The following is a 20,692-nucleotide window of genomic DNA, read 5'->3' on the forward strand; positions in this document are numbered from 1 at the left end:
CTCTGACCTCTTCACTTCACAAGCAGTGATCCTCTGACCTCTTCACTTCACAAGCAGTGAGCCTCTGACCTCTTATATTCAAAAGCAGTGATCCTCACAAGCAGTGATCATCTGACCTCTTCACTTCACAAGCAGCGATCCTCTGACCTCTTCACTTCACAAGCAGCGATGCTCTGACCTCTTCACTTCACAAGCAGCGATCCTCTGACCTCTTCACTTCACAAGCAGCGATCCTCTGACCTCTTCACTTCACAAGCAGTGATCCTCTGACCTCTTCCCATCACAAGCAGCGATCCTCTGACCTCTTCCCATCACAAGCAGCGATCCTCTGACCTCTTCACTTCACAAGCAGCGATCCTCTGACCTCTTCACTTCACAAGCAGCAATCCTCTGACCTCTTCACTGCACAAGCAGTGAACCTCTGACCTCTTCACTTCAAAAGCAGTGATCCTCTGACCTCTTCACATCACAAGCAGCGATCCTCTGACCTCTTCACTTCACCAGCAGCGATCCTCTGACCTCTTCACTTCACCAGCAGCGATCCTCTGACCTCTTCACTTCACCAGCAGTGATCCTCTGACCTCTTCACTTCACCAGCAGTGATCCTCTGACCTCTTCACTTCACAAGCAGTGAGCCTCTGACCTCTTCACTTCACAAGCAGCGATCCTCTGACCTCTTCCCATCACAAGCAGCGATCCTCTGACCTCTTCACTTCACAAGCAGTGATCCTCTGACCTCTTCACTTCACAAGCAGTGAGCCTCTGACCTCTTCACTTCACAAGCAGTGATCCTCTGACCTCTTCACTTCACAAGAAGCGATCCTCTGACCTCTTCACTTCACAAGCAGTGAGCCTCTGACCTCTTCACTTCACAAGCAGTGAGCCTCTGACCTCTTCGCTTCACAAGCAGTGATCATTTCACCTCTTCGCTTCACAAGCAGCGATCCTCTGACCTCTTCACTTCACAAGCAGTGATCCTCTGACCTCTTCACTTCACAAGCAGCGATCCTCTGACCGCTTCACTTCACAAGCAGCGATCCTGTGACCTCTTCCCATCACAAGCAGCGATCCTCTGACCTCTTCACTTTACAAGCGGCGATCGCCCGACTTCTTCACTTCACAAGCAGTGATCCTCTGACCTCTTCACTGCACAAGCAGCGATCCTCTGACCTCTTCCCATCACAAGCAGCGATCCTCTGACCTCTTCACTTCACAAGCAGCGATCCTCTGACCTCTTCACTTCACAAGCAGCGATCCTCTGACCTCTTCACTTCACAAGCAGCGATCCTCTGACCTCTTCACTTCACAAGCAGTGAGCCTCTGACCTCTTCACTTCACAAGCAGTGATCCTCTGACTTCTTCACTTCACAAGCAGTGATCCTCTGACCTCTTCACTTCACAAGCGGTGATCCTCTGACCTCTTCCCATCACAAGCAGCGATCCTCTGACCTCTTCACTTCACAAGCAGCGATCATCTGACCTCTTCACTTCACAAGCAGTGAGCCTCTGACCTCTTCACCTCACAAGCAGTGAGCCTCTGACCGCTTCACTTCACAAGCAGTGATCCTCTGACCTCTTCTTTTCACAAGCAGTGAGCCTCTGACCTCTTCTTTTCACAAGCAGCGAGCCTCTGACCTCTTCCCATCACAAGCAGCGAGCCTCTGACCTCTTCCCATCACAAGCAGCGATCCTCTGACCTCTTCACTTCACAAGCAGCGATCCTCTGACCTCTTCACTTCACAAGCAGTGAGCCTCTGACCTCTTCACTTCACAAGCAGTGATCCTCTGACCGCGACACTTCACAAGCAGTGATCCTCTGACCTCTTCACTTCACAAGCAGTGATCCTTTGACCTCTTCCCATCACAAGCAGCGATCCTCTGACCTCTTCACTTCACAAGCAGTGATCCTCTGACCTCTTCACTTCATAAGCAGTGAGCCTCTGACCTCTTCACTTCACGAGCAGTGATCCTCTGACCTCTTCACTTCACAAGCAGCGATCCTCTGACCTCGTCACTTCACAACCAGTGAGCCTCTGACCTTTTCACTTCAATAGCAGTGATCCTCTGACCTCTTCACTTCACAAGCAGCGATCCTCTGACCTCTTCACTTCACAAGCAGTGATCCTCTGACCTCTTCACCTCACAAGCAGTGAGCCTCTGACCTCTTCAATTCAAAAGCAGTGATCCTCTCACCTCTTCACTTCACAAGCAGCGATCCTCTGACCTCTTCCCATCACAAGCAGCGATCCTCTGACCTCTTCACAAGCAGCGAGCCTCTGACCTCTTCACTTCACAAGCAGTGAGCCTCTGACCTCTTCACTTCACAAGCAGTGAGCCTCTGACCTCTTCACTTCACAAGCAGTGATCCTCACAAGCAGTGATCCTCTGACCTCTTCACTTCACAAGCAGCGAACCTCTGACCTCTTCACTTCACAAGTAGTGAGCCTCTGACCTCTTCACTTCACAAGCAGTGAGCCTCTGACCTCTTCCCTTCACAAGCAGTGAGCCTCTGACCTCTTCACTTCACAAGCAGTGATTCTCTGACATCTTCACTTCACAAGCAGCGATCCTCTGACCTCTTCACTTCACAAGCAGCGAGCCTCTGACCTCTTCACTTCACAAGCAGTGAGCCTCTGACCTCTTCACTTCACAAGCAGTGAGTCTCTGACCTCTTCACTTCACAAGCGGTGATCCTCTGACCTCTTCACTTCACAAGCAGTGATCCTCTGACCTCTTCACTTCACAAGCGGTGATCCTCTGACATCTTCACTTCACAAGCAGCGAGCCTCTAACCTCTTCACTTCACAAGCAGCGATCCTCTGACCTCTTCACTTCACAAGCAGCAATCCTCTGACCTCTTCACTTCACAAGCAGCGATCCTCTGACCTCTTCACTTCACAAGCAGTGATCCTCTGACCTCTTCACTTCACAAGCAGTGATCCTCTGACCTCTTCACTTCACAAGCAGCGATCCTCTGACCTCTTCACTTCACAAGCAGCGAGCCTCTGACCTCTTCCCTTCACAAGCAGCGATCCTCTGACCTCTTCCCATCACAAGCAGCGATCCTCTGACCTCTTCCCATCATAAGCAGCGATCCTCTGACCTCTTCACTTCACAAGCAGTGAGCCTCTGACCTCTTCACTTCACAAGCAGTGAGCCTCTGACCGCTTCACTTCACAAGCAGTGATCCTCTGACCTCTTCTTTTCACAAGCAGTGAGCCTCTGACCTCTTCACTTCACAAGCAGCGAGCCTCTGACCTCTTCCCATCATAAGCAGCAATCCTCTGACCTCTTCACTTCACAAGCAGCGATCCTCTGACCTCTTCACTTCACAAGCAGTGAGCCTCTGACCTCTTCACTTCACAAGCAGTGATCCTCTGACCGCGACACTTCACAAGCAGTGATCCTCTGACCTCTTCACTTCACAAGCAGTGATCCTCTGACCTCTTCCCATCACAAGCAGCGATCCTCTGACCTCTTCACTTCACAAGCAGTGATCCTCTGACCTCTTCACTTCACAAGCAGTGAGCCTCTGACCTCTTCACTTCACAAGCAGTGATCCTCTGACCTCTTCACTTCACAAGCAGCGATCCTCTGACCTCTTCACTTCACAAGCAGTGAGCCTCTGACCTCTTCACTTCACAAGCAGTGAGCCTCTGACCTCTTCGCTTCACAAGCAGTGATCATTTCACCTCTTCGCTTCACAAGCAGCGATCCTCTGACCTCTTCACTTCACAAGCAGTGATCCTCTGACCTCTTCACTTCACAAGCAGCGATCCTCTGACCGCTTCACTTCACAAGCAGCGATCCTGTGACCTCTTCCCATCACAAGCAGCGATCCTGTGACCTCTTCACTTTACAAGCGGCGATCGCCCGACTTCTTCACTTCACAAGCAGTGATCCTCTGACCTCTTCACTTCACAAGCAGCGATCCTCTGACCTCTTCCCATCACAAGCAGCGATCCTCTGACCTCTTCACTTCACAAGCAGCGATCCTCTGACCTCTTCACTTCACAAGCAGCGATCCTCTGACCTCTTCACTTCACAAGCAGCGATCCTCTGACCTCTTCACTTCACAAGCAGTGAGCCTCTGACCTCTTCACTTCACAAGCAGTGATCCTCTGACCTCTTCACTTCACAAGCAGTGATCCTCTGACCTCTTCACTTCACAAGCGGTGATCCTCTGACCTCTTCCCATCACAAGCAGCGATCCTCTGACCTCTTCACTTCACAAGCAGCGATCATCTGACCTCTTCACTTCACAAGCAGTGAGCCTCTGACCTCTTCACCTCACAAGCAGTGAGCCTCTGACCGCTTCACTTCACAAGCAGTGATCCTCTGACCTCTTCTTTTCACAAGCAGTGAGCCTCTGACCTCTTCTTTTCACAAGCAGCGAGCCTCTGACCTCTTCCCATCACAAGCAGCGAGCCTCTGACCTCTTCCCATCACAAGCAGCGATCCTCTGACCTCTTCACTTCACAAGCAGCGATCCTCTGACCTCTTCACTTCAGAAGCAGTGAGCCTCTGACCTCTTCACTTCACAAGCAGTGATCCTCTGACCGCGACACTTCACAAGCAGTGATCCTCTGACCTCTTCACTTCACAAGCAGTGATCCTTTGACCTCTTCCCATCACAAGCAGCGATCCTCTGACCTCTTCACTTCACAAGCAGTGATCCTCTGACCTCTTCACTTCATAAGCAGTGAGCCTCTGACCTCTTCACTTCACGAGCAGTGATCCTCTGACCTCTTCACTTCACAAGCAGCGATCCTCTGACCTCGTCACTTCACAACCAGTGAGCCTCTGACCTTTTCACTTCAATAGCAGTGATCCTCTGACCTCTTCACTTCACAAGCAGCGATCCTCTGACCTCTTCACTTCACAAGCAGTGATCCTCTGACCTCTTCACCTCACAAGCAGTGAGCCTCTGACCTCTTCAATTCAAAAGCAGTGATCCTCTCACCTCTTCACTTCACAAGCAGCGATCCTCTGACCTCTTCCCATCACAAGCAGCGATCCTCTGACCTCTTCACAAGCAGCGAGCCTCTGACCTCTTCACTTCACAAGCAGTGAGCCTCTGACCTCTTCACTTCACAAGCAGTGAGCCTCTGACCTCTTCACTTCACAAGCAGTGATCCTCACAAGCAGTGATCCTCTGACCTCTTCACTTCACAAGCAGCGAACCTCTGACCTCTTCACTTCACAAGTAGTGAGCCTCTGACCTCTTCACTTCACAAGCAGTGAGCCTCTGACCTCTTCCCTTCACAAGCAGTGAGCCTCTGACCTCTTCACTTCACAAGCAGTGATTCTCTGACATCTTCACTTCACAAGCAGCGATCCTCTGACCTCTTCACTTCACAAGCAGCGAGCCTCTGACCTCTTCACTTCACAAGCAGTGAGCCTCTGACCTCTTCACTTCACAAGCAGTGAGTCTCTGACCTCTTCACTTCACAAGCGGTGATCCTCTGACCTCTTCACTTCACAAGCAGTGATCCTCTGACCTCTTCACTTCACAAGCGGTGATCCTCTGACATCTTCACTTCACAAGCAGCGAGCCTCTAACCTCTTCACTTCACAAGCAGCGATCCTCTGACCTCTTCACTTCACAAGCAGCAATCCTCTGACCTCTTCACTTCACAAGCAGCGATCCTCTGACCTCTTCACTTCACAAGCAGCGATCCTCTGACCTCTTCACTTCACAAGCAGTGATCCTCTGACCTCTTCACTTCACAAGCAGCGATCCTCTGACCTCTTCACTTCACAAGCAGCGAGCCTCTGACCTCTTCCCTTCACAAGCAGCGATCCTCTGACCTCTTCCCATCACAAGCAGCGATCCTCTGACCTCTTCCCATCATAAGCAGCGATCCTCTGACCTCTTCACTTCACAAGCAGTGAGCCTCTGACCTCTTCACTTCACAAGCAGTGAGCCTCTGACCGCTTCACTTCACAAGCAGTGATCCTCTGACCTCTTCTTTTCACAAGCAGTGAGCCTCTGACCTCTTCACTTCACAAGCAGCGAGCCTCTGACCTCTTCCCATCATAAGCAGCAATCCTCTGACCTCTTCACTTCACAAGCAGCGATCCTCTGACCTCTTCACTTCACAAGCAGTGAGCCTCTGACCTCTTCACTTCACAAGCAGTGATCCTCTGACCGCGACACTTCACAAGCAGTGATCCTCTGACCTCTTCACTTCACAAGCAGTGATCCTCTGACCTCTTCCCATCACAAGCAGCGATCCTCTGACCTCTTCACTTCACAAGCAGTGATCCTCTGACCTCTTCACTTCATAAGCAGTGAGCCTCTGACCTCTTCACTTCACGAGCAGTGATCCTCTGACCTCTTCACTTCACAAGCAGCGATCCTCTGACCTCTTCACTTCACAACCAGTGAGCCTCTGACCTTTTCACTTCAATAGCAGTGATCCTCTGACCTCTTCACTTCACAAGCAACAATCCTCTGACCTCTTCACTTCACAAGCAGTGATCCTCTGACCTCTTCACCTCACAAGCAGTGAGCCTCTGACCTCTTCAATTCAAAAGCAGTGATCCTCTCACCTCTTCACTTCACAAGCAGTGATCCTCTGACCTCTTCCCATCACAAGCAGCGATCCTCTGACCTCTTCACTTCACAAGCAGCGAGCCTCTGACCTCTTCACTTCACAAGCAGTGAGCCTCTGACCTCTTCACTTCACAAGCAGTGATCCTCTGACCTCTTCACTTCACAAGCTGTGAGCCTCTGACCTCTTCACTTCACAAGCAGTGATCCTCACAAGCAGTGATCCTCTGACCTCTTCACTTCACAAGCAGCGAACCTCTGACCTCTTCACTTCACAAGTAGTGAGCCTCTGACCTCTTCACTTCACAAGCAGTGAGCCTCTGACCTCTTCCCTTCACAAGCAGTGAGCCTCTGACCTCTTCACTTCACAAGCAGTGATTCTCTGACATCTTCACTTCACAAGCAGTGATCCTCTGACCTCTTCACTTCACAAGCAGCGAGCCTCTGACCTCTTCACTTCACAAGCAGTGAGCCTCTGACCTCTTCACTTCACAAGCGGTGAGCCTCTGACCTCTTCACTTCACAAGCGGTGATCCTCTGACCTCTTCACTTCAGAAGCGGTGATCCTCTGACCTCTTCCCATCACAAGCAGTGATCCTCTGACATCTTCACTTCACAAGCAGCGAGCCTCTAACCTCTTCACTTCACAAGCAGCGATCCTCTGACCTCTTCACTTCACAAGCAGCAATCCTCTGACCTCTTCACTTGACAAGCAGTGATCCTCTGAGCTCCTCACTTGACAAGCAGTGATCCTCTGACCTCTTCATTGCACAAGCAGTGATCCTCTGACCTCTTCACTGCACAAGCAGTGATCCTCTGACCTCTTCACTGCACAAGCAGTGATCCTCTGACCTCTTCACTGCACAAGCAGTGATCCTCTGACCTCTTCACTTTACAAGCGGCGATCGTCTGACCTCTTCACTTCACAAGCAGTGAGCCTCTGACCTCTTCACTTCACAAGCAGTGAGCCTCTGACCTCTTCACTTCACAAGCAGTGAGCCTCTGACCTCTTCACTTCACAAGCAGTGATCCTCTGACCTCTTCACTTCACAAGCAGTGATCCTCTGACCTCTTCACAACCAGTGGGCCTCTGACCTCTTCACTTCAATAGCAGTGATCCTCTCACCTCTTCACATCACAAGCAGCGATCCTCTGACCTCTTCACTTCACAAGCAGTGATCCTCTGACCTCTTCACTACACAAGCAGTGAGCCTCTGACCTCTTCAATTCAAAAGCAGTGATCCTCACAAGCAGTGATCATCTGACCTCTTCACTTCACAAGCAGCGATCCTCTGACCTCTTCACTTCACAAGCAGCGATACTCTGACCTCTTCACTTCACAAACAGCGATCCTCTGACCTCTTCACTTCACAAGCAGCGATCCTCTGACCTCTTCACTTCACAAGCAGTGATCCTCTGACCTCTTCCCATCACAAGCAGCGATCCTCTGACCTCTTCCCATCACAAGCAGCGATCCTCTGACCTCTTCACTTCACAAGCAGCGATCCTCTGACCTCTTCACTTCACAAGCAGCAATCCTCTGACCTCTTCACTGCACAAGCAGTGATCCTCTGACCTCTTCACTTCAAAAGCAGTGATCCTCTGACCTCTTCACATCACAAGCAGCGATCCTCTGACCTCTTCACTTCACCAGCAGCGATCCTCTGACCTCTTCACTTCACAAGCAGCGATCCTCTGACCTCTTCACTTCACCAGCAGTGATCCTCTGACCTCTTCACTTCACCAGCAGTGATCCTCTGACCTCTTCACTTCACAAGCAGTGAGCCTCTGACCTCTTCACTTCACAAGCAGCGATCCTCTGACCTCTTCCCATCACAAGCAGCGATCCTCTGACCTATTCACTTCACAAGCAGTGATCCTCTGACCTCTTCACGTCACAAGCAGTGAGCCTCTGACCTCTTCACTTCACAAGCAGTGATCCTCTGACCTCTTCACTTCACAAGCAGCGATCCTCTGACCTCTTCACTTCACAAGCAGTGAGCCTCTGACCTCTTCACTTCACAAGCAGTGAGCCTCTGACCTCTTCGCTTCACAAGCAGTGATCATCTCACCTCTTCGCTTCACAAGCAGCGATCCTCTGACCTCTTCACTTCACAAGCAGTGATCCCCTGACCTCTTCACTTCACAAGCAGCGATCCTCTGACCGCTTCACTTCACAAGCAGCGATCCTGTGACCTCTTCCCATCACAAGCAGCGATCCTCTGACCTCTTCACTTTACAAGCGGCGATCGGCCGACTTCTTCACTTCACAAGCAGTGATCCTCTGACCTCTTCACTTCACAAGCAGCGATCCTCTGACCTCTTTCCATCACAAGCAGCGATCCTCTGACCTCTTCACTTCACAAGCAGCGATCCTCTGACCTCTTCACTTCACAAGCAGCGATCCTCTGACCTCTTCACTTCACAAGCAGCGATCCTCTGATCTCTTCACTTCACAAGCAGCGATCCTCTGACCTCTTCACTTCACAAGCAGCGAGCCTCTGACCTCTTCGCTTCACAAGCAGCGATCATCTCACCTCTTCACTTCACAAGCAGCGATCCTCTGACCTCTTCACTTCACAAGCAGTGAGCCTCTGACCTCTTCACTTCAGAAGCAGTGATCCTCTGACCTCTTCACTTCACAAGCAGCGATCCTCTGACCGCTTCACTTCACAAGCAGCGATCCTGTGACCTCTTCCCATCACAAGCAGCGATCCTGTGACCTCTTCACTTTACAAGCGGCGATCGCCCGACTTCTTCACTTCACAAGCAGTGATCCTCTGACCTCTTCACTTCACAAGCAGCGATCCTCTGACCTCTTCCCATCACAAGCAGCGATCCTCTGACCTCTTCACTTCACAAGCAGCGATCCTCTGACCTCTTCCCATCACAAGCAGCGATCCTCTGACCTCTTCACTTCACAAGCAGCGATCCTCTGACCTCTTCACTTCACCAGCAGTGATCCTCTGACCTCTTCACTTCACCAGCAGTGATCCTCTGACCTCTTCACTTCACAAGCAGTGAGCCTCTGACCTCTTCACTTCACAAGCAGCGATCCTCTGACCTCTTCCCATCACAAGCAGCGATCCTCTGACCTCTTCACTTCACAAGCAGTGATCCTCTGACCTCTTCACTTCACAAGCAGTGAGCCTCTGACCTCTTCACTTCACAAGCAGTGATCCTCTGACCTCTTCACTTCACAAGCAGCGATCCTCTGACCTCTTCACTTCACAAGCAGTGAGCCTCTGACCTCTTCACTTCACAAGCAGTGAGCCTCTGACCTCTTCGCTTCACAAGCAGTGATCATCTCACCTCTTCGCTTCACAAGCAGCGATCCTCTGACCTCTTCACTTCACAAGCAGTGATCCCCTGACCTCTTCACTTCACAAGCAGCGATCCTCTGACCGCTTCACTTCACAAGCAGCGATCCTGTGACCTCTTCCCATCACAAGCAGCGATCCTCTGACCTCTTCACTTTACAAGCGGCGATCGCCCGACTTCTTCACTTCACAAGCAGTGATCCTCTGACCTCTTCACTTCACAAGCAGCGATCCTCTGACCTCTTCCCATCACAAGCAGCGATCCTCTGACCTCTTCACTTCACAAGCAGCGATCCTCTGACCTCTTCACTTCACAAGCAGCGATCCTCTGACCTCTTCACTTCACAAGCAGCGATCCTCTGACCTCTTCACTTCACAAGCAGAGAGCCTCTGACCTCTTCACTTCACAAGCAGTGATCCTCTGACCTCTTCACTTCACAAGCAGTGATCCTCTGACCTCTTCACTTCACAAGCGGTGATCCTCTGACCTCTTCCCATCACAAGCAGCGATCCTCTGACCTCTTCACTTCACAAGCAGCGATCCTCTGACCTCTTCACTTCACATGCAGTGAGCCTCTGACCTCTTCACTTCACAAGCAGTGAGCCTCTGACCGCTTCACTTCACAAGCAGTGATCCTCTGACCTCTTCTTTTCACAAGCAGTGAGCCTCTGACCTCTTCTTTTCACAAGCAGCGAGCCTCTGACCTCTTCCCATCACAAGCAGCGAGCCTCTGACCTCTTCCCATCACAAGCAGCGATCCTCTGACCTCTTCACTTCACAAGCAGCGATCCTCTGACCTCTTCACTTCACAAGCAGTGAGCCTCTGACCTCTTCACTTCACAAGCAGTGATCCTCTGACCGCGACACTTCACAAGCAGTGATCCTCTGACCTCTTCACTTCACAAGCAGTGATCCTCTGACCTCTTCCCATCACAAGCAGCGATCCTCTGACCTCTTCACTTCACAAGCAGTGATCCTCTGACCTCTTCACTTCATAAGCAGTGAGCCTCTGACCTCTTCACTTCACGAGCAGTGATCCTCTGACCTCTTCACTTCACAAGCAGCGATCCTCTGACCTCTTCACTTCACAACCAGTGAGCCTCTGACCTTTTCACTTCAATAGCAGTGATCCTCTGACCTCTTCACTTCACAAGCAGCGATCCTCTGACCTCTTCACTTCACAAGCAGTGATCCTCTGACCTCTTCACCTGACAAGCAGTGAGTCTCTGACCTCTTCAATTCAAAAGCAGTGATCCTCTCACCTCTTCACTTCACAAGCAGCGATCCTCTGACCTCTTCCCATCACAAGCAGCGATCCTCTGACCTCTTCACTTCACAAGCAGCGAGCCTCTTACCTCTTCACTTCACAAGCAGTGAGCCTCTGACCTCTTCACTTCACAAGCAGTGATCCTCTGACCTCTTCACTTCACAAGCAGTGAGCCTTCGACCTCTTCACTTCACAAGCAGTGAGCCTCACAAGCAGTGATCCTCTGACCTCTTCACTTCACAAGCAGCGAACCTCTGACCTCTTCACTTCACAAGTAGTGAGCCTCTGACCTCTTCACTTCACAAGCAGTGAGCCTCTGACCTCTTCCCTTCACAAGCAGTGAGCCTCTGACCTCTTCACTTCACAAGCAGTGATTCTCTGACATCTTCACTTCACAAGCAGCGATCCTCTGACCTCTTCACTTCACAAGCAGCGAGCCTCTGACCTCTTCACTTCACAAGCAGTGAGCCTCTGACCTCTTCACTTCACAAGCAGTGAGCCTCTGACCTCTTCACTTCACAAGCGGTGATCCTCTGACCTCTTCACTTCACAAGCGGTGATCCTCTGACCTCTTCACTTCACAAGCAGTGATCCTCCGACATCTTCACTTCACAAGCAGTGAGCCTCTGACCTCTTCACTTCACAAGCAGCGATCTTCTGACCTCTTCACTTCACAAGCAGTGATCCTCTGACCTCTTCACTTCACAAGCAGCGATCCTCTGACCTCTTCACTTCACAAGCAGCGAGCCTCTGACCTCTTCCCTTCACAAGTAGCGATCCTCTGACCTCTTCCCATCACAAGCAGCAATCCTCTGACCTCTTCCCATCACAAGCAGCGATCCTCTGACCTCTTCACTTCACAAGCAGTGAGCCTCTGACCTCTTCACTTCACAAGCAGTGAGCCTCTGACCGCTTCACTTCACAAGCAGTGATCCTCTGACCTCTTCTTTTCACAAGCAGTGAGCCTCTGACCTCTTCACTTCACAAGCAGCGAGCCTCTGACCTCTTCCCATCACAAGCAGCGATCCTCTGACCTCTTCACTTCACAAGCAGCGATCCTCTGACCTCTTCACTTCACAAGCAGTGAGCCTCTGACCTCTTCACTTCACAAGCGGTGATCCTCTGACCGCGACACTTCACAAGCAGTGATCCTCTGACCTCTTCACTTCACAAGCAGTGATCCTCTGACCTCTTCCCATCACAAGCAGCGATCCTCTGACCTCTTCACTTCACAAGCAGTGATCCTCTGACCTCTTCACTTCATAAGCAGTGAGCCTCTGACCTCTTCACTTCACGAGCAGTGATCCTCTGACCTCTTCACTTCACAAGCAGCGATCCTCTGACCTCTTCACTTCACAACCAGTGAGCCTCTGACCTTTTCACTTCAATAGCAGTGATCCTCTGACCTCTTCACTTCACAAGCAGCGATCCTCTGACCTCTTCACTTCACAAGCAGTGATCCTCTGACCTCTTCACCTCACAAGCAGTGAGCCTCTGACCTCTTCAATTCAAAAGCAGTGATCCTCTCACCTCTTCACTTCACAAGCAGCGATCCTCTGACCTCTTCCCATCACAAGCAGCGATCCTCTGACCTCTTCACTTCACAAGCAGCGAGCCTCTGACCTCTTCACTTCACAAGCAGTGAGCCTCTGACCTCTTCACTTCACAAGCAGTGATCCTCTGACCTCTTCACTTCACAAGCAGTGAGCCTCTGACCTCTTCACTTCACAAGCAGTGATCCTCACAAGCAGTGATCCTCTGACCTCTTCACTTCACAAGCAGCGAACCTCTGACCTCTTCACTTCACAAGTAGTGAGCCTCTGACCTCTTCACTTCACAAGCAGTGAGCCTCTGACCTCTTCCCTTCACAAGCAGTGAGCCTCTGAACTCTTCACTTCACAAGCAGTGATTCTCTGACATCTTCACTTCACAAGCAGCGATCCTCTGACCTCTTCACTTCACAAGCAGCGAGCCTCTGACCTCTTCACTTCACAAGCAGTGAGCCTCTGACCTCTTCACTTCACAAGCGGTGAGCCTCTGACCTCTTCACTTCACAAGCGGTGATCCTCTGACCTCTTCACTTCACAAGCGGTGATCCTCTGACCTCTTCCCATCACAAGCAGTGATCCTCTGACATCTTCACTTCACAAGCAGCGATCCTCTGACCTCTTCACTTCACAAGCAGCAATCCTCTGACCTCTTCACTTCACAAGCAGTGATCCTCTGACCTCCTCACTTGACAAGCAGTGATCCTCTGACCTCTTCACTGCACAAGCAGTGATCCTATGACCTCTTCACTGCACAAGCAGTGATCCTCTGACCTCTTCACTGCACAAGCAGTGATCCTCTGACCTCTTCACTGCTCAAGCAGTGATCCTCTGACCTCTTCACTGCACAAGCGGTGATCCTCTGACCTCTTCACTTCACAAGCGGTGAGCCTCTGACATCTTCCTATCATAAGCAGTGAGCCTCTGACCTCTTCACTTCACAAGCAGCGATCCTCTGACCTATTCACTTCACAAGCAGCGATCCTCTGACCTCTTCACTTCACAAGCAGCGATCCTCTGACCTCTTCACAACCAGTGGGCCTCTGACCTCTTCACTTCAATAGCAGTGATCCTCTCACCTCTTCACATCACAGGCAGCGATCCTCTGACCTCTTCACTTCACAAGCAGTGATCCTCTGACCTCTTTACTTCACAAGCAGTGAGCCTCTGACCTCTTCAATTCAAAAGCAGTGATCCTCACAAGCAGTGATCATCTGACCTCTTCACTTCACAAGCAGCGATCCTCTGACCTCTTCACTTCACAAGCAGCGATCCTCTGACCTCTTCACTTCACAAGCAGCGATCCTCTGACCTCTTCACTTCACAAGCAGCGATCCTCTGACCTCTTCACTTCACAAGCAGTGATCCTCTGACCTCTTCCCATCACAAGCAGCGATCCTCTGACCTCTTCCCATCACAAGCAGCGATCCTCTGACCTCTTCACTTCACAAGCAGCGATCCTCTGACCTCTTCACTTCACAAGCAGCAATCCTCTGACCTCTTCACTGCACAAGCAGTGATCCTCTGACCTCTTCACTTCAAAAGCAGTGATCCTCTGACCTCTTCACATCACAAGCAGCGATCCTCTGACCTCTTCACTTCACCAGCAGCGATCCTCTGACCTCTTCACTTCACAAGCAGCGATCCTCTGACCTCTTCACTTCACCAGCAGTGATCCTCTGACCTCTTCACTTCACCAGCAGTGATCCTCTGACCTCTTCACTTCACAAGCAGTGAGCCTCTGACCTCTTCACTTCACAAGCAGCGATCCTCTGACCTCTTCCCATCACAAGCAGCGATCCTCTGACCTCTTCAATTCACAAGCTGTGATCCTCTGACCTCTTCACTTCACAAGCAGTGAGCCTCTGACCTCTTCACTTCACAAGCTGTGATCCTCTGACCTCTTCACTTCACAAGCAGCGATCCTCTGACCTCTTCACTTCACAAGCAGTGAGCCTCTGACCTCTTCACTTCACAAGCAGTGAGCCTCTGACCTCTTCGCTTCACAAGCAGTGATCATCTCACCTCTTCGCTTCACAAGCAGCGATCCTCTGACCTCTTCACTTCACAAGCAGTGATCCCCTGACCTCTTCACTTCACAAGCAGCGATCCTCTGACCGCTTCACTTCACAAGCAGCGATCCTGTGACCTCTTCCCATCACAAGCAGCGATCCTCTGACCTCTTCACTTTACAAGCGGCGATCCTCTGACCTCTTCACTTCACAAGCAGTGATCCTCTGACCTCTTCACTTCACAAGCAGCGATCCTCTGACCTCTTCCCATGACAAGCAGCGATCCTCTGACCTCTTCACTTCACAAGCAGCGATCCTCTGACCTCTTCACTTCACAAGCAGCGATCCTCTGACCTCTTCACTTCACAAGCAGCGATCCTCTGACCTCTTCACTTCACAAGCAGTGAGCCTCTGACCTCTTCACTTCACAAGCAGTGATCCTCTGACCTCTTCACTTCACAAGCAGTGATCCTCTGACCTCTTCACTTCACAAGCGGTGATCCTCTGACCTCTTCCCATCACAAGCAGCGATCCTCTGACCTCTTCACTTCACAAGCAGCGATCCTCTGACCTCTTCACTTCACAAGCAGTGAGCCTCTGACCTCTTCACTTCACAAGCAGTGAGCCTCTGACCGCTTCACTTCACAAGCAGTGATCCTCTGACCTCTTCTTTTCACAAGCAGTGAGCCTCTGACCTCTTCTTTTCACAAGCAGCGAGCCTCTGACCTCTTCCCATCACAAGCAGCGAGCCTCTGACCTCTTCCCATCACAAGCAGTGATCCTCTGACCTCTTCACTTCACAAGCAGCGATCCTCTGACCTCTTCACTTCACAAGCAGTGAGCCTCTGACCTCTTCACTTCACAAGCAGTGATCCTCTGACCGCGACACTTCACAAGCAGTGATCCTCTGACCTCTTCACTTCACAAGCAGTGATCCTCTGACCTCTTCCCATCACAAGCAGCGATCCTCTGACCTCTTCACTTCACAAGCAGTGATCCTCTGACCTCTTCACTTCATAAGCAGTGAGCCTCTGACCTCTTCACTTCACGAGCAGTGATCCTCTGACCTCTTCACTTCACAAGCAGCGATCCTCTGACCTCTTCACTTCACAACCAGTGAGCCTCTGACCTTTTCACTTCAATAGCAGTGATCCTCTGACCTCTTCACTTCACAATCAGCGATCCTCTGACCTCTTCACTTCACAAGCAGTGATTTTCTGACCTCTTCACCTCACAAGCAGTGAGCCTCTGACCTCTTCAATTCAAAAGCAGTGATCCTCTCACCTCTTCACTTCACAAGCAGCGATCCTCTGACCTCTTCCGATCACAAGCAGCGATCCTCTGACCTCTTCACTTCACAAGCAGCGAGCCTCTGACCTCTTCACTTCACAAGCAGTGAGCCTCTGACCTCTTCACTTCACAAGCAGTGATCCTCTGACCTCTTCACTTCACAAGCAGTGAGCCTCTGACCTCTTCACTTCACAAGCAGTGATCCTCACAAGCAGTGATCCTCTGACCTCTTCACTTCACAAGCAGCGAACCTCTGACCTCTTCACTTCACAAGTAGTGAGCCTCTGACCTCTTCACTTCACAAGCAGTGAGCCTCTGACCTCTTCCCTTCACAAGCAGTGAGCCTCTGACCTCTTCACTTCACAAGCAGTGATTCTCTGACATCTTCACTTCACAAGCAGCGATCCTCTGACCTCTTCACTTCACAAGCAGCGAGCCTCTGACCTCTTCACTTCACAAGCAGTGAGCCTCTGACCTCTTCACTTCACAAGCAGTGAGCCTCTGACCTCTTCACTTCACAAGCGGTGATCCTCTGACCTCTTCACTTCACAAGCGGTGATCCTCTGACCTCTTCACTTCACAAGCAGTGATCCTCTGACCTCTTCACTTCACAAGCAGCGATCCTCTGACCTCTTCACTTCACAAGCAGCAATCCTCTGACCTCTTCACTTCACAAGCAGCGATCCTCTGACCTCTTCACTTCACAAGCAGCGATCCTCTGACCTCTTCACTTCACAAGCAGTGATCCTCTGACCTCTTCACTTCACAAGCAGCGATCCTCTGACCTCTTCACTTCACAAGCAGCGAGCCTCTGACCTCTTCCCTTCACAAGCAGCGATCCTCTGACCTCTTCCCATCACAAGCAGCGATCCTCTGACCTCTTCCCATCACAAGCAGCGATCCTCTGACCTCTTCACTTCACAAGCAGTGAGCCTCTGACCTCTTCACTTCACAAGCAGAGAGCCTCTGACCGCTTCACTTCACAAGCAGTGATCCTCTGACCTCTTCTTTTCACAAGCAGTGAGCCTCTGACCTCTTCACTTCACAAGCAGCGAGCCTCTGACCTCTTCCCATCACAAGCAGCGATCCTCTGACCTCTTCACTTCACAAGCAGCGATCCTCTGACCTCTTCACTTCACAAGCATTGAGACTCTGACCTCTTCACTTCACAAGCAGTGATCCTCTGACCGCGACACTTCACAAGCAGTGATCCTCTGACCTCTTCACTTCACAAGCAGTGATCCTCTGACCTCTTCCCATCACAAGCAGCGATCCTCTGACCTCTTCACTTTTCAAGCAGTGATCCTCTGACCTCTTCACTTCATAAGCAGTGAGTCTCTGACCTCTTCACTTCACGAGCAGTGATCCTCTGACCTCTTCACTTCACAAGCAGCGATCCTCTGACCTCTTCACTTCACAACCAGTGAGCCTCTGACCTTTTCACTTCAATAGCAGTGATCCTCTGACCTCTTCACTTCACAAGCAGTGAGCCTCTGACCTCTTCCCTTCACAAGCAGTGAGCCTCTGAACTCTTCACTTCACAAGCAGTGATTCTCTGACATCTTCACTTCACAAGCAGCGATCCTCTGACCTCTTCACTTCACAAGCAGCGAGCCTCTGACCTCTTCACTTCACAAGCAGTGAGCCTCTGACCTCTTCACTTCACAAGCGGTGAGCCTCTGACCTCTTCACTTCACAAGCGGTGAGCCTCTGACCTCTTCACTTCACCAGCAGTGATCCTCTGACCTCTTCACTTCACAAGCGGTGATCCTCTGACCTCTTCCCATCACAAGCAGTGATCCTCTGACATCTTCACTTCACAAGCAGCGAGCCTCTAACCTCTTCACTTCACAAGCAGCGATCCTCTGACCTCTTCACTTCACAAGCAGCAATCCTCTGACCTCTTCACTTCACAAGCAGTGATCCTCTGACCTCCTCACTTGACAAGCAGTGATCCTCTGACCTCTTCACTGCACAAGCAGTGATCCTCTGACCTCTTCACTGCACAAGCAGTGATCCTCTGACCTATTCACTGCACAAGCAGTGATCCTCTGACCTCTTCACTGCATAAGCAGTGATCCTCTGACCTCTTCACTGCACAAGCGGTGATCCTCTGACCTCTTCACTTCACAAGCAGTGAGCCTCTTACCTCTTCACTTCACAAGCAGCGATCCTCTGACCTATTCACTTCACAAGCAGCGATCCTCTGACCTCTTCACTTCACAAGCAGCGATCCTCTGACCTCTTCACTTCACAAGCAGCGATCCTCTGACCTCTTCACTTCACAAGCAGTGAGCCTCTGACCTCTTCGCTTCACAAGCAGTGATCATCTCACCTCTTCATTTCACAAGCAGCGATCCTCTTACCTCTTCACTTCACAAGCAGTGAGCCTCTGACCTCTTCGCTTCACAAGCAGTGTTTATCTCACCTCTTCACTTCACAAGCAGCGATCCTCTGACCTCTTCACTTCACAAGCAGCGATCCTCTGACCTCTTCACTTCACAAGCAGTGAGCCTCTGACCTCTTCCCTTTACACGTAGTGATCCTCTGACCTCTTCCCATCACAAGCAGCGATCCTCTGACCTCTTCACTTCACAAGCAGTGAGCCTCTGACCTCTTCACTTCACAAGCAGTGATCCTCTGACCTCTTCACTTCACAAGCAGTGATCCTCTGACCTCTTCACTTCACAAGGAGTGATCCTCTGACCTCTTCACAAGCAGTGATCCTCTGACCTCTTCACTTCACAAGCTGCGATCCTCTGATCTCTTCACTTCACAAGCAGTGAGCCTCTGACCTTTTCACTTCACAAGCAGTGATCCTCTGACCTCTTCACTTCACAAGCAGTGATCCTCTGACCTCTTCACTTCACAAGCAGCGAGCCTCTGACCTCTTCACTTCACAAGCAGCGATCCTCTGACTTCTTCCCATCACAAGCAGCGATCCTCTGACCTCTCCACTTCACAAGCAGCGAGCCTCTGACCTCTTCACTTTACAAGCAGTGATCCTCTGACCGCTTCACTTCACAAGCAGTGATCCTCTGACCTCTTCACTTCACAAGCAGTGAGCCTCTGACCTCTTCACTTCACAAGCAGCGATCCTCTGACCTCTTCCCATCACAAGCAGCGATCCTCTGACCTCTTCACTTCACAAGCAGTGAGCCTCTGACCTCTTCACTTCACAAGCAGTGAGCCTCTGACCTCTTCACTTCACAAGCAGTGATCCTCTGACCTCTTCACTTCAGAAGCAGCGATCCTCTGACCTCTTCACAACCAGTGGGCCTCTGACCTCTTCACTTCAATAGCAGTGATCCTCTCACCTCTTCACATCACAAGCAGCGATCCTCTGACCTCTTCACTTCACAAGCAGTGATCCTCTGACCTCTTCACTTCACAAGCAGTGAGCCTCTGACCTCTTCAATTCAAAAGCAGTGATCCTCTGACCTCTTCACTTCACAAGCAGCGATCCTCTGACCTCTTCCCATCACGAGCAGCGATCCTCTGACCTCTTCACTTCACAAGCAGCGATCCAATGACCTCTTCACTTCACAAGCAGTGATCCTCTGACCTCTTCCCATCACAAGCAGCGATCCTCTGACCTCTTCCCATCACAAGCAGCAGCAATCCTCTGACCTCTTCACTTCACAAGCAGCAATCCTCTGACCTCTTCACTTCACAAGCAGTGAGCCTCTGACCTCTTCACTTCACAAGCAGTGATCCTCTGACCTCTTCACTTCACAAGCAGTGATCCTCTGACCTCTTCCCATCACAAGCAGCGATCCTCTGACCCTTTTCCTTTCACAAGCAGTGAGCCTCTGACCTCTTCACTTCACAAGCAGCGGTCCTCTGACCTCTTCACTTCACAAGCAGCGATCCTCTGACGTCTTCACTTCACAAGCAGTGAGCCTCTCACCTCTTCACTTCACAAGCAGTGAGCCTCTGACCTCTTCACTTCATAAGCAGTGAGCCTCTGACCTCTTCACTTCACAATCAGTGATCCGCACAAGCAGTGATCCTCTGACCTCTTCACTTCACAAGCAGCGATCCTCTGACCTCTTCACTTCACAAGCAGTGATCCTCTGACCTCTTCACTTCACAAGCAGTGATCCTCTGACCTCTTCACTTCACAAGCAGCGATCCTCTGACCTCTTCACTTCACAAGTAGCGAGCCTCTGACCTCTTCGCTTCACAAGCAGTGATCATCTCACCTCTTCACTTCACAAGCAGCGATCCTCTGACCTCTTCGCTTCACAAGCAGTGAGCCTCTGACCTCTTCATTTCACAAGCAGTGATCCTCACAAGCAGTGATCCTCTGACCTCTTCACTTCACAAGCAGCGATCCTCTGACCTCTTCACTTCACAAGCAGCGATCCTCTGACCTCTTCACTTCACAAGCAGTGATCCTCTGACCTCTTCACTTCACAAGCAGTGATCCTCTGACCTCTTCCCATCACAGGCAGCGATCCTCTGACCTCTTCCCATCACAAGCAGCGATCCTCTGACCTCTTCACTTCACAAGCAGCGATCCTCTGACCTCTTCACTTCACAAGCAGCGATCCTCTGACCTCTTCACTTCACAAGCAGTGATCCTCTGACCTCTTCACTTCACAAGCGGTGATCCTCTGACCTCTTCCCATCACAAGCAGAGATCCTCTGACCTCTTCCCATCACAAGCAGCAGCAATCCTCTGACCTCTTCACTT

The sequence above is a fragment of the Triturus cristatus genome, chromosome 1_1 (genome assembly GCF_964204655.1).
Source record: "Triturus cristatus chromosome 1_1, aTriCri1.1, whole genome shotgun sequence".
Classification (NCBI taxonomy): Eukaryota; Metazoa; Chordata; class Amphibia; order Caudata; family Salamandridae; genus Triturus; species Triturus cristatus.